Here is a 13,618-nt window from a genome sequence, read left to right as displayed (position 1 = left end):
CTTCACTCCTTTTCATTATTTTAAAAAGTAAAATCAGTCAAATATCGTATTTACCTGATAAATGAGCCTACACTTTTCCATACTCAGATCAGTGTTCTTCGTTGTTAAACACTGCACTCTCAACACAGAGTTGGATGTTTCTTGCGGAGCTCCAGTAAAGCTTTCTCAGGTGTGGTAAATTTCATCCTCTCCTCATCCACTTGTACCTGCAGGACCGCTGGATACCGGAGACTAGTTTTTATATTCAGTTTGTGTAATTGTTCTCTCAGTGGCCAAAAAGCCTCACGTTTCCTCCGTAGCTGCGTCTACATGTCCGGAATAATCCTATATTTGCTCTTTGCTGTACTTTGTCCCCGTGCCTTCACTGCTTTGAGGATCATTATTTTCTTTTGAAGATGATGCAGCTTGAAGATAATCTTGCGTGGGAAACTCGCATTGTCTCTGAGTGGGCCCAGCCGGTGTGCGCTCTCTATGTCCGCCTCTGTCAATGTAACTTTCCACTCCGTCTCCAGTAGTTTAATCAGGAAGGTGGTCATCCCAACTTTTCCTTCAAGGGTTTCAGGCACATTAAGAAGCCTCAGATTGTTCTGGCGGTGGCGATTTTCAAGTTGATCGATGTAATCCATTGCAAGCTGAAGTTTATTTTCAAGCTCTTTTATACGGCGTTGATGAGCATCTTGTTGCACCCCCTGTTCGTGCATTTCTCCAATCAGCCTTTCAGTCTTTTTATCCAAATCGTCCACTCTTTGAACCACCGATGACAATAGTGTATTTGTGGCTGTTTGGAGATTTAGGAGTTTATCAAGTTTGCCTTCCAGATCATCAAACCTGGCGTTCGCTCCCATCGACATGGCGTCCTTAGACCGTGTTAACATGGACATCGACTGTGTGGCTTAAAGAGTTCGTGTTTCTTCCTTCTCCCGTCGTGCTAGTTCAAGATGACTTCGTTTGCTTTTAATTTTCTGGCTCTGGTAAAATAATTCTTTACAAAAAATAACTTATTTTCGCCATTGCTCACCACGTTACAGGTGGACTCTAGCTCATCCGACCTCTCACGCCGCGCATGCTCAAAAAACTCTCACGTCCTAAATATTTTGAGTTTTCATTGCCTAAAACTAGACTAAATGTTCTGAGTTATCGTTGACTAAAACTAGACTAAATGTTTTGAGTTTTCATTGCCTAAAACTAGACTAAATGTTTTGAGTTTTCATTGCCTAAAACTAGACTAAATGTTTTGAGTTATCGTTGACTAAAACTAGACTAAATGTTTTGAGTTATCGTTGACTAAAACTAGACTAAATGTTTTGAGTTTTCATTGCCTAAAACTAGACTAAATGTTTTGAGTTTTCATTGCCTAAAACTAGACTAAATGTTTTGAGTTATCGTTGACTAAAAGTAGACTAAATGTTTTGAGTTATCGTTGACTAAAACTAGACTAAATGTTTTGAGTTTTTATGGCCTAAAACAAGACTAAATGTTTTAAGTTATCGTTGACTAAAACTAGACTAAATGTTTTGAGTTATCGTTGACTAAAACTAGACTAAATGTTTTGAGTTTTTATGGCCTAAAACAAGACTAAATGTTTTGAGTTTTTATGGCCTAAAACAAGACTAAATGTTTTAAGTTATCGTTGACTAAAACTAGACTAAATGTTTTGAGTTATCGTTGACTAAAACTAGACTAAATGTTTTGAGTTATCGTTGACTAAAACTAGACTAAATGTTTTGAGTTTTCATTGCCTAAAACTAGACTAAATGTTCTGAGTTATCGTTGACTAAAAGTAGACTAAATGTTTTGAGATCGTTGACTAAAACTAGACTAAATATTTTGAGTTTTCATTGCCTAAAACTAGACTCAATGTTTTGAGTTATCGTTGACTAAAACTAGACTAAAATGTTTTGAGATTTAGTCGACTAAAACTAACTAAAATATTTTGAGATTTAGTCGACTAAAACTAGACCAAGATGTTTTGAGTTTTGGTCAACTAAACTAGACTGAAACTCAAATGGATAGAAATGACTAAAATCTGACTCAAACTAAAATGCATTTCATTTAAAGACTGAAACTAAGACTAAAAACATATCTGCCAAAATGAACACTGCATCGTAGGAAGTGAATCTGAAGGAGAAAGATCCTTTACCCAAGATCAATCAAGACTTTAGGCCTGTCAGCTTTTTTTTTGGAAGTTGTTATTATTATTTACATTTCCTAAGCCTCTTATCCTGTTCGGGTCGTGGGGGCCTATCCCAGCTTTCATTGGGCGAGAGGTGGGGACGACTCACCAACCACAGGGCTGACATATCGAGACAACCAGGCACTCTCACAATCACACCTACGGTCAATTTACCGTCTCCAGTCTCCAGTTACTTATAGCTATTGTGACTGATGGTCAGGCTCTGAATGTCAAATGTTTGTCATAGTTTCCATAGTTAGGCAGACTGCAGTCTTACCTGTACTACTTTAGCTGAAGAACAGACTCTTCCAGAGGGATCATTGTAAATTTTCTGAAGACATGTTTCTTGTAGCTGAAGAGATTTTTTCCTCCAGTGGTCACCAGAGGTTACTGTGACTTGGAGGGTGATGTCAGTGAGCAGGTTAGGACAAGACCAGCACTTTCTCAGCAGGCTTCTATAATGAGGTGTCTGCAGAGTTGTCAGGAGACAGGGGGTTAATTTAGAACGCATCAAATGGAAGAAGTTCCCTCCAGTGTTCACACCACACTCCCTGAGCACTCCTCTCTGTGGCCTCACATGATCATTGCTGTTAGTCTCATTATTTCTCCTCTCTGCTCTGACCTCCGTCTCTCACCTGTGGGGCTCAGATTCTCTGTTGATCCAGTTCTCGGTCCAGCCTCGTCTCCAGTCAAGGACCTGCTGAGAACAAAGGTTTTTGACAGGATGATTGTTTTTCGTTTTTCTGTTGTCAAAAAGGTCAAACTGATATGCTCACTGCAGATAACTAGAACCAACAGCACCCAGCTCGGTTTCTCCAACGATCATGGCTGCCCACCCCATGGCTTTCAGAGCTGACAGGTCCAAACGTGACAGCAGAGGCTGAGTTAGAGGTCAAACGCCCGGCTAACACATTCAGTCACAAAGAAGTCCTCAGTAGACTCACTTTTTAAAGAAGTAGTGAACTCTAACAATTTTTTCAGCTGTACACATAGCTATCTGACTGAACTATGATAAAACACATGCTGGTGTTTTTTTCTGACATTTGCACCAAACTGATTAAAAAAAACTGTATTCTATGGCTTTTAATTAGCTCAAATGGACATCTGCCTTGAAAATCTTTTCTGAGAAGGTGGGGCTTATGTGACGTAGAAACCTATCGATGGTCGGTTTCTACGTCACAAACTCTAATAAACGGTAGGCCGTTACCGCCGCTAACTTACTTTACCATTCAGAGACCACTCCCATCCTCTCCTGCACTGCCTCAGCTCTGAGAGCTCTGACTTTAGTAACGCCAGCGCTGGAGCCAATGGACCGAACAGGTAGAGCTCAGGACCACCACAGTCTGCCACCACTCCACAGCCTGCTTCAGGGGACTCTGGAGGGGAAATCCTCCACCTCTAAAGATCGCTCTGAGGCAGCAGTGCTGCAGGACTCTGTGTCACCTTCTGGAAAGGGGAAGTCACTGTCACTCCTAACCTAGCACGCCACATAGATCTGTTCGCCAGTGAGAAACACGGAAACAGGCGTATCCATCTGCTTTGCAATGTTATGTCACTCCATCTTCATCTGGAAAACTCTGTCATTTGAAAAAAAAACATCCTTTTCCCCTCCCTCCTCTCAGTACTAAACTGCCCACTTTCTGTGCATGTTTTAAATCCTGAAGTGGGCGGAGATAGCCTTGGGCTGGGGGTTCACTTACACTTTAATTTCAGTAAAAATGTGTATCTTTGAATGCATATTTTTCTTGAATTTAAACTTTTCATGATTGAGCCACAACAACTGCAGGTTTGAAAAATTTAGCACAAACCCCCCCCCCCACAAATTTGACACCGAAAACCATTAGTCTCTGAACCAAATACAGTTAATCTGTGATTCAGACTGAAAGGAATTAATCCTTTAATTCCAGATGGCTATTCCTAGAGGGGGACAATTTTGACTTAAAAAAATGGAGTTTTCACATATGTTAAGGCCCCAAAACAGACCTGAAAGAGGTGAAAAAATCAAGCAAAGCAGATAGAAGAGGGCTCTGGCACTGGTCAGTGCTCGGGCCCTTATAATTATACTTTTTTTAGTAAAAGCGCTTTCAAAGTGTTGTACATAAAGTTAAAATAATGAAAATAAACATTTGATAATAAGAACGTTTAAGAATGTAAAAACTACTGAAACAAAAGAAATGCTGTGATTAACCCGATTAATTTTTTTAATCAATTAACAGCATTATATACTAAGAAAAAGCCTCTATTTCATACATAAGCCACCTAATTCGTCCCCTCCACAGAGTCCGCCATCTTGGATTTTTCATGTTATTACAGTACTATAGGGAGTAGTACCCTACAGAAACCCCTTTTTCTTTCAAATTCTGCTGGTTGCCATGTTTCAATGATCATCGTTGTCTAGAATCTGACCGTTTGTTTTTGGTAATTTTGCACACTGCACCTTTAAATAGTTTCACCCCTCACATGAACACAAGGACGTGTAGCTGAGCCCTGGAGGACGGATATCCTCTGTGGACCTGGGGATGACTGTAGGATCCTCTTTAGAGTCTTCTGGATGGAAAATAAAACAAACAAGGAACCACGCTGACACGAGAGAGCTTCAAGGACAATCTGAAAATCTCTGCAGGGCCTCCTTTTAGCTGAAGACAAGGTCACCCAGTGGGCTTTACTTTTCTAGAACCATCAGATGTGAGCAGAGCATAATGACAACAACAATCACAGCAGTTCTACCACATTATCTGGTCTTTATTGATTGGACAGCTGAAGAGAGACAGGAAATGTGGGGGAGAGCATGGGGTAAGCAAAGAACCAAGGAGGATGGCGTTTGAACCTGGGACCACCTCACTGAGTCTCTAAAAATAGAGCACTTCCTCTTCCGTGGAAACTTCCAGGGCTCCAAATGACGGTTCTGAATGGGAAAAGGATGACAGAAACAAAGACGTCTAAACATCTGGATGTGGATTGTGAAAATTCTGAGGTGCTTGTCATGGCAGAATAATCCTCTCAAGCTTACAAAGCTGATCTGCTGTGAGGATCAATTCCCTTTGGTGTAAAGGTCATCGGACTCTTTGATAAAATACAGGCGGAGAGCTGGCGACTGAACTGACAGGAGGAAAAACAGAGAAGGCGTTCACTCTAAACTAAAAACGTCAACTTCACAGAGAAACTAGGGAAGGACATCTCCAAAGATTCATCATCACATCATCAGCATATTTGTACCGACCGACTGGTGTTTGTACCGAGATCATCTAAACCGGGGCTCTGGCAGACTAACGGAGAAGTCTGAGCTGTTGTCCTTGTCCTTGGTAGCCTCAGCCTCCTTCCCCACATTATCCCCTAGTCTCGCTCTCCAGTTTTCAACTCTGCTGCTCAGCTGTCCTTTCTAAGGAAAGTCAAAACTGCTGTTTTTCATAACAGAGAGAAAAAAGTAAAAGAGAGAGAATCCAAATTCCTAGTACAGAGTGCTGCAGACCCTTTAAAGCAGTGGTTCTCAACTGATGGATCAGGACCCATAAAAATGTGGCAGTAGCTTTATGATGCATGGAATCCCTAAGTGGACATGCAGAACATCCAACCTTGGGAAAATGGAGTTCGTTGTATGCATGCTTATCCCTCTGTAATGATATTCTTGGATCTGATTTCTCAGGAGGTGGTGGGTCCTGATGCCAAACCAGCTGAGAGCCACTGATGAGGCTCCAGGGTCCTGATCCAGGTCTACCTGTGGGTCAGAGTATACCTGAATGTTAGTAACTCCATGTCCTACTTTGAGCCAGTGGAACCAAAGGTGTTAAAATAATGTTCATGTCTGCTTTTTCTTATGCATCTTTGGCGTACAACCACACTATCTAAGCTCAAATAAATAAAATCTGTCACCATCGTCTGAAATACCCTTTTATAGCTGCACGTTAATGTTTTACTTTTTCCCTAGTGGATGGCATTTTCCTCATGTCTCTGCAGAACAAAATAAAGTCTCTGCTAAGATCCACTGGATCCACTTAGGTGATTTCCTTAAATATTACTATAAATATTGTTCTATCCACATACAAACTCCTTGTTCCGATGTTTCACTCATATTTTCTGCTCTTTTGGTGTCCTGATAGTGTAAACCTGATCCAGGTTCCAGTCATGGTGCTTGCATGAATAATTCACAGAGCTCCAGTGAAAGCAGACTGTTGGGCTGCTCCTGCTGTCTCTCTCCAGGTTATCACTAGTAGTTTTCTCGTAAACATTCCCTCCCTCCTGCTCAAAGTCTTCCATCGATTTCAGAATGAACAAATTAACACATTTCCTAAAAACAGGCTTTTAAGTGTAAGGAATGAGGATGAATAAGGAAAAAGACTTTTGCTGACGTAGATCTGTTGGCCAAGCCTAAAACATTGCTAATTTATTTGTTATAAATATCTGAAGAAAAGATCAAATTGACTGATATAATTAATTTAAAGCTAATATCCGTAGGTAGCTTTATCATGCTGATAATACCCATCCCGGAAATTTCTGAGTTGTTTTTTTCCTCTGGACAAAATGGCCAGAACAATGACCAGACATTTAAACAGCCATATGTGACCAATAATCAACTTTGTATGATCAATAGCCAGCTATATGTGATCAATGACCAGCCATATGTGATCAATAACCAGATATATGTGATCAATAACCAGCTATATGTGATCAATAACCAGCCATATGTAATCAATAACCAGCTATATGTGATCAGTAACCAGCCATATTTGATTGATAATCAGCTATATGTGATCAAAACCAGCCATATGTGATCAATAACCTGCTATATGAGATCAATTAACAGCTATATATAATCAATAATCAGCTTTGTTTGATCAATGACCAGCTATATGTGATCAATAACCAGCTATATATCAGTAACCAGCTATATGTTATCAATAACCAGCTATATGTGATCAATAACCAGCCATATATGATCAATTACTAGCTGTATGTGATCAATTACCAGCTTTATGTGATCAATAATCAGTTTAATTGATCAATGACCAGCTATATGTGATCAATAACCAGCTATATATCAGTAACCAGCTATTTGTGACCAATAACCTGCTATGTGTGATTAATAACCAGCTAGATGTGATCAATAACCAGTTATATGTGATCAATTACCAGCTATATGTGATTAATTACCAGCTATATTTAATCAATTATCAGTTTTGTTTGATCAATGACCAGTGATATGCGATCAATGACCAGCTATATATCAGTAACCAGCTACATGTGATCAATAACCAGCTATATTTAATCAATAATCAGTTTTGTTTGATCAATGACCAGCAATATGTGATCAATAACCAGCTATGTGCGATTAATGACCAGCAATATGTGATCAATAACCAGCTATATGTGATCAAAAACCAGCTATATGTGATCAATAACCAGCTATATGCGATCAATGACCAGCTATATGCGATTAATAACCAGCTATATGTGATCAATAACCAGCTATATGTGATCAACAACCAGCTAAATGTGATCAATAATCAGCTATATGTGATCAATGACCAGCTATATGTTATCAATTACCAGCTATATGTTATCAATAACTAGCTATATGTGATTAATGACCAGCTATATGCGATCAATTACCAGCTATATGTGATCAATAACCAGCTATATGCTATCAATGACCAGCCAGATGAGATCAATAACCAGCTATATGCAATCAATGACCAGCAATATGTGATCAATAACCAGCTATATGCGATTAATGACCAGCAATATGTGATCAATAACCAGCTATATGTGATCAAAAACCAGCTATATGTGATCAATAACCAGCTATATGCGATCAATGACCAGCTATATGCGATTAATAACCAGCTATATGCAATCAATAACCAGCTATATGTGATCACTAACCAGCTATATATGACCAATGACCAGCTATATGTGATCAGTGACCGGCTATATGTTATCAATTATCAGTTTTGCTGAAAAATGACCAGCTGTATGCGATAAATTACCAGCTATATGTGATCAATAACCAGCCAGATGTAATCAATAACCAGCTAAATGTGATCAATGACCAGCAATATGTAAACAGTAACCAGCAATATGTGATCAATGACTAGCTATATTGGATCAATAACCAGCTATATGCGATCAATAACAAGCTATGTGTGATCAATAACCAGCTATATGCTATCAATAACCAGCTATAAACGATCAATAACCAGCTATATGTGATCAATAACCAGCCAGATGTAATCAATAACCAGCTAAATGTGATCAATGACCTGCAATATGTAAACAGTAACCAGCAATATGTGATCAATGACTAGCTATATTCGATCAATAACCAGCTATATGCGATCAATAACAAGCTATGTGTGATCAATAACCAGCTATATGCTATCAATAACCAGCTATAAACGATCAATAACCAGCTATATGTGATCAATAATCAGTTTTGTTTGATCAATGACCAGCTATATGTGATCAACAACTTGCTTTATCTGATCAATAACCAGCTTTATGTGATCAATGACCAGCTGTATGTGATCAATAACCAGCTATATGTGATCAATAACCAGCTATATGTGATCAATAACCAGCTGTATGTGATCAATAATCAGCTGTATGTGATCAATAACCAGCTGTATGTGATCAATAACCAGCTGTATGTGATCAATAACCAGCTATATGTGATCAATAACCAGCTATATGTGATCAATAACCAGCTATATGTGATCAATAACCAGCTATATGTGATCAATAACCAGCTGTATGTGATCTATAAATTGTCATTAACTAGACAGTTGTCCCATCTCAGTCCTCCTAAACTGATGATCTCGACTGTAACCTCCACTAGAACAGTGAATCCAACCATCATGGTTTATTAGGAGTAGTTCTGGAGGAAAACTAAAGTTCCCACTGTGGATAGTTCAGTTCAGTCCTCTCATCACTGATGGCTCCTCCCACACTGCTGCTGATTGGCCAGGACATCCCAAGCATGAACATCCAGCTGTGGAGAAATGAGAACGTCACCACAGCCCTAACGACCCACACCTTTCTGCATGTTATGGTCTTGTGTTGAATGCTGTTCCACTTCACCTGAGAATGAAGTCTTTGTCCTCTCTGCTGGGTCAGTGTTTCTGTCGCTCAGCTATCTGCAGCTCCCTTTGTTCTGGCTCCTTATTGCCTGGAGCCATGAAGAACTGCTGATCTCTCTGCATAGTTCTCACCAAAGTCCCACCTAGATAGGCTTTGTTTGGAGTCATCCATGTCGACTTCATGAATATTCACCACCATATTTTTCAGACAGACACCTTGGCCATTAATATTTTTATCTGCCAGACATCTGCCTGTGAATGCCAGCTAGAGAAAACTCTGATCTATCAATAGTCAAATTTTTAAAAAAGAAACAAATTCTTTCATTGATTTTTATTCTTATTTACCCTATCATTCTGATATATGAACCACTTTCCTGGGTTTAGTCAATTTAGTTCTTCTCAGCCAGTGAAGGAAAAAGGAAGTGTTCACATTGTTCCTAAATAACACCGCTGAGACAGCTCTGACTGATCACTCCATCATAGGCCAGAGCTCACCTTAAATGGCTTGTGTGAATGAAAAAAGTCCATTTAAAATGGACTGAGGCCAAAGGAAAACTGTTCTGTGGTCGGATGAATCCAAATTTGAGATGTATTTTTTTTAAACCACATAGCACACAGTTCTAGAGCCTGCATCTCTGATGGTATGGGTGTGAATGGGTAGGTGTGAAGCCGTTTAAGAGGTCAGATGATGAGAAAAGTGTTACAAAAGCTCAAGTTCATTTACTACCTGACAGAGCCAAGTTTTTGTTGATTTTTAAATTGGAAACACATCTGAACCTTGGCCTGCATAATTAATTAATTAAATAATTAATTCCTCACATCAAGAAGGCTTAAGGTTTGAGTCCTGACGAGTGTTTGCGTGGTTTGGTTCGCTCCGGGTCCTCCTGCTTCCTCCCTCATCAGGTTAACTGAAGACTCTAAATTGCCCATAGGTGTGTCTCTACATGGCAGCCCTCTGATTGACAGGTAGCCAGTCCAGGGTGTACAGTGCCTTGTAAAAGTATTTGCCCCTTGTCTGATTCCTGGTGTTTTTGCATGTTTATCACACTTACAAGTTTTGGATCATCAAACCAGTTTTTAGATTTCACAAAACCAACACAAGTAAATAGAAAATGCAGTGTCTGAATGATTATTTAATTTTTTATTTAATTATTTAATTTCTGTCCCTGTGTTAAAAAGTAATTCCCTCCCTTGTTAAATCATGAGTTAACTGTGATTAACCACAGTTCTTGGAAAGCTGAGTTCAGTTTCTCTGGCCACACCCAGGCCTGATTACCTCCAGATTAGCTGAATGTAGAAATCCCTTAAATAGAAGCTGTCAGACAAAGTGAAGTAGGCTACAAGATCTCAGAAAGAAACACATCACGCCACCATCCAAAGAAGCTCAAGAACACATGAGAAACAAAGTGATTGAAATCTATCAGTCTGGAAGAGGTTACAATTTTTTTCAAGGCTTTGGGACTCCAGAGAACCACAGTCAGAGCCATTATCCACAAATGGAGAAAACTGGGAACAGTGGTGAACTTTCTCAGGAGTGGTCGACCAACCAAAATGACTCCAAGAGTGCAATAATGACTCATCCAGGAGGTCACAGAAGAGCCCAGAACCACACCCAAAGACCTGCAACTTTCTGAAAGGTGTGCGGCCCGATCCATCTGGAGTAAAAACACAGCATTTGTTAAAAAGAATATCATTTCAACAGTCAAACATGAAGGTGGCAGTGTGATGGGTCCGGCCATCAGTTCATGACCTCAAGCTCAAGCACTCTTGGATTATGCAGCAGGACAATGATTAGGAACATACCAGCAAGTCCACCTCTGAATGGCTATTAAAAAAATAAACAAAAATGAAGGTTTTGGAATGACCAAGTCAAAGTCTGGAATTAAATCCAACCGAGATGCTGTGGTGTGACCTTAAACTGGCAGTTCATGCTGGAAAACCCTCCAATATGGCTGAGTTAAAACAATTTTGTGAAGAAGAGTGGGACAACATTCCTCCACAGTGATGAGAAACACTCATCACCAGTTATCGCAAACGCTTGATTTCAGTTATTGCTGCCAAGGATGGAACAACCAGGTATTAGGTTCAGGGGGAAATTACCTTTTCACACAGGGACAGATAGGTTTGGATTTTTTTCCCCCCTTAAAAATTAAATAATCTTTCAAACACTGCATTTTTTATTTACTTGTGTTGTCTTTGTGAAATCTAAAAACTGGTTTGATGATCAGAAACATTTAAGTGTGATAAATATGCAAAAAACTCAGGAATCAGAAAGGGGGCCAATACTTTTTCATGGCACTGTACCTCTTCTTTTGCCCGCTGCTAAGCTGGCTCTGGCTCCTTGTATACCAGATGGATTTGCCAGATTCCATGTCTGTCAGTAGGCAGATAGCTATGGGGGGTTTATTTATACTGGAAGCCAGTAGCAGTTCGCTTCCAACTTCCAGTTAGCTGTAACTCAGGTACAGTGGAAATTCTAGCAGGACTGGACCACTCTTCTTTATCACATGAAGAGCAAAGAACCAGACTGAAAGTAACCTTGCAAAGCAGATGGATACGCCTGTTTCCTTGTTTTTCACTGGCAAATCCATCTTGTTGAGGTCCCGTCTGAACTGTTTGGGCCCGGTTAGCTAGTGACAGGACCAATCAGTGACAAGGGGCAGTACTTTCAGGCACTGCAGAGTCGTTACATACACAAGCAGCAGCAAGAGCTGGTGCACTTATGGAGGAAGAGATTAGTGTGGATGCTGCTAAAGCGCCAGTTTGATCAGAACAGAAGAACAAAGATCAGCAGTGAGTTGTTTTCTTTTCAAAAACCACAAAAGTCGAGTACTGACATGTCTATAGTCGCCATGTTTCGCGTTAATCCTTGGTAGCAGTGCAAGTGCTGCTCGATAGCAGCTACATCACGTGTTTTGTTGCTCTGATTGGCCCGTGGAGATGTGACAGACAGAACGTTCACCCAATCATACTCCGAGTTTTTTTCAAAGCCTCTGCCTTTTCTCAAATGTTTCCTATTGAAGCTTTCCCAGATGGATGTGTGAAACAAATTGATCTGGTGTGTCAGGTTAGACTGAAAGCATTTTTTTTTAATTTTTTTATTAAGATTTATTTTTGGGCTTTTTCATGCCTTTATTGTTTTTATAGAGGAAGGACAGTGGATAGATTTGGAAACAGGGAAGAGAGTGGGGAGAGACATGCAGTAAAGGTCCACAGGCCGGATTTGAACCCGGGCCGCCTGCGTACATGGGTAGTGCCTTAAACCACTCAACTATCTGTGCTCCTGACTGAAAGCATTTCATGGTGAAAAACAGGTTTAACTTTTCTCCTGACCTGCTTCGTCATGAGTTTGCAATAGTTAACGGTGGAGTTGGACTGTATGTCGATATATACGATAGCTGGTAGAGCGATTAGCTCGGCTGTGGCTACAGCGGCAGTTTAATCAGATCTGGATATTGCTTTATCGAAGAGCAGCAAAGAGCCGCACTAAAAGCCTTTCTTGGTGGAGAAGATGTTTTTGCACTTCTCCCACCTCGGCATGAGTTTGATCCACCAACAAGCTCCACTGTCTGAGCTCATGTTTCTCACTGAAGCGGTGCATGTCTACTACTTTCTTCTGTCCTGTTGCTCTAGTTGGTCCACGATGAATATGACTGTGTTTAAAAAGTCCTTCTCTCCAATCTCTTTGTATGGGAGGATGCCAGATGAATGTGAAATAAATCCAAAGGATATATGAAACAGTCATCTGGTGTGTCGGGTTAGGCTCCGGCCCCTGTGACCCAAAAATGGGATTAGTGGTGTAAATAATGGAAGATAATGGATGGATTCTAAACCTTTAAATTCAGTTTCCATCAACATCCTTTTTAAGAGAGAGCAACTGACCCTCTGTACTTTAGAGAGCTCACTGAATGACCAGTTAAAATGCCACTAGATGCTTTTAAAGGATGCTCCACCTACACGGAGGATAGTTCCTCCAGAACTCAGCCAGAGGGAATAAAAATGTATAAAAATGTGTATCATTCTACAATTGCAGAGAATCCTTGAATCTCGATGGATGTCATGTAACTAAGTTCCTTTCCTGGATCTGGGTGTTACGGTGGCCCTGAGAGCTCACAGCACTGCAACTTAAGAAAACACATGCAAAAAGACAAAACACAAGCAAATTAAGAAAACATCTTCATCAATTTGAAAACACATGCGCAGCATTTAATAAACACGCTGCAAAGACCAACACAACACATGAGAAAAACGCGCTGCAAATAGACCGCAACACATGAGAAAAACGCGCTGCAAATAGACCGCAACACATTAGAAAAACGCGCTGCAAATAGACCGCAACACATTAGAAAAACGCGCTGCAAATAGACCGCAA

Source organism: Cheilinus undulatus, linkage group 2 (genome assembly GCF_018320785.1).
Source record: "Cheilinus undulatus linkage group 2, ASM1832078v1, whole genome shotgun sequence".
In the NCBI taxonomy this organism is placed as follows: domain Eukaryota; kingdom Metazoa; phylum Chordata; class Actinopteri; order Labriformes; family Labridae; genus Cheilinus; species Cheilinus undulatus.
This window is presented reverse-complemented; position numbering follows the sequence as displayed.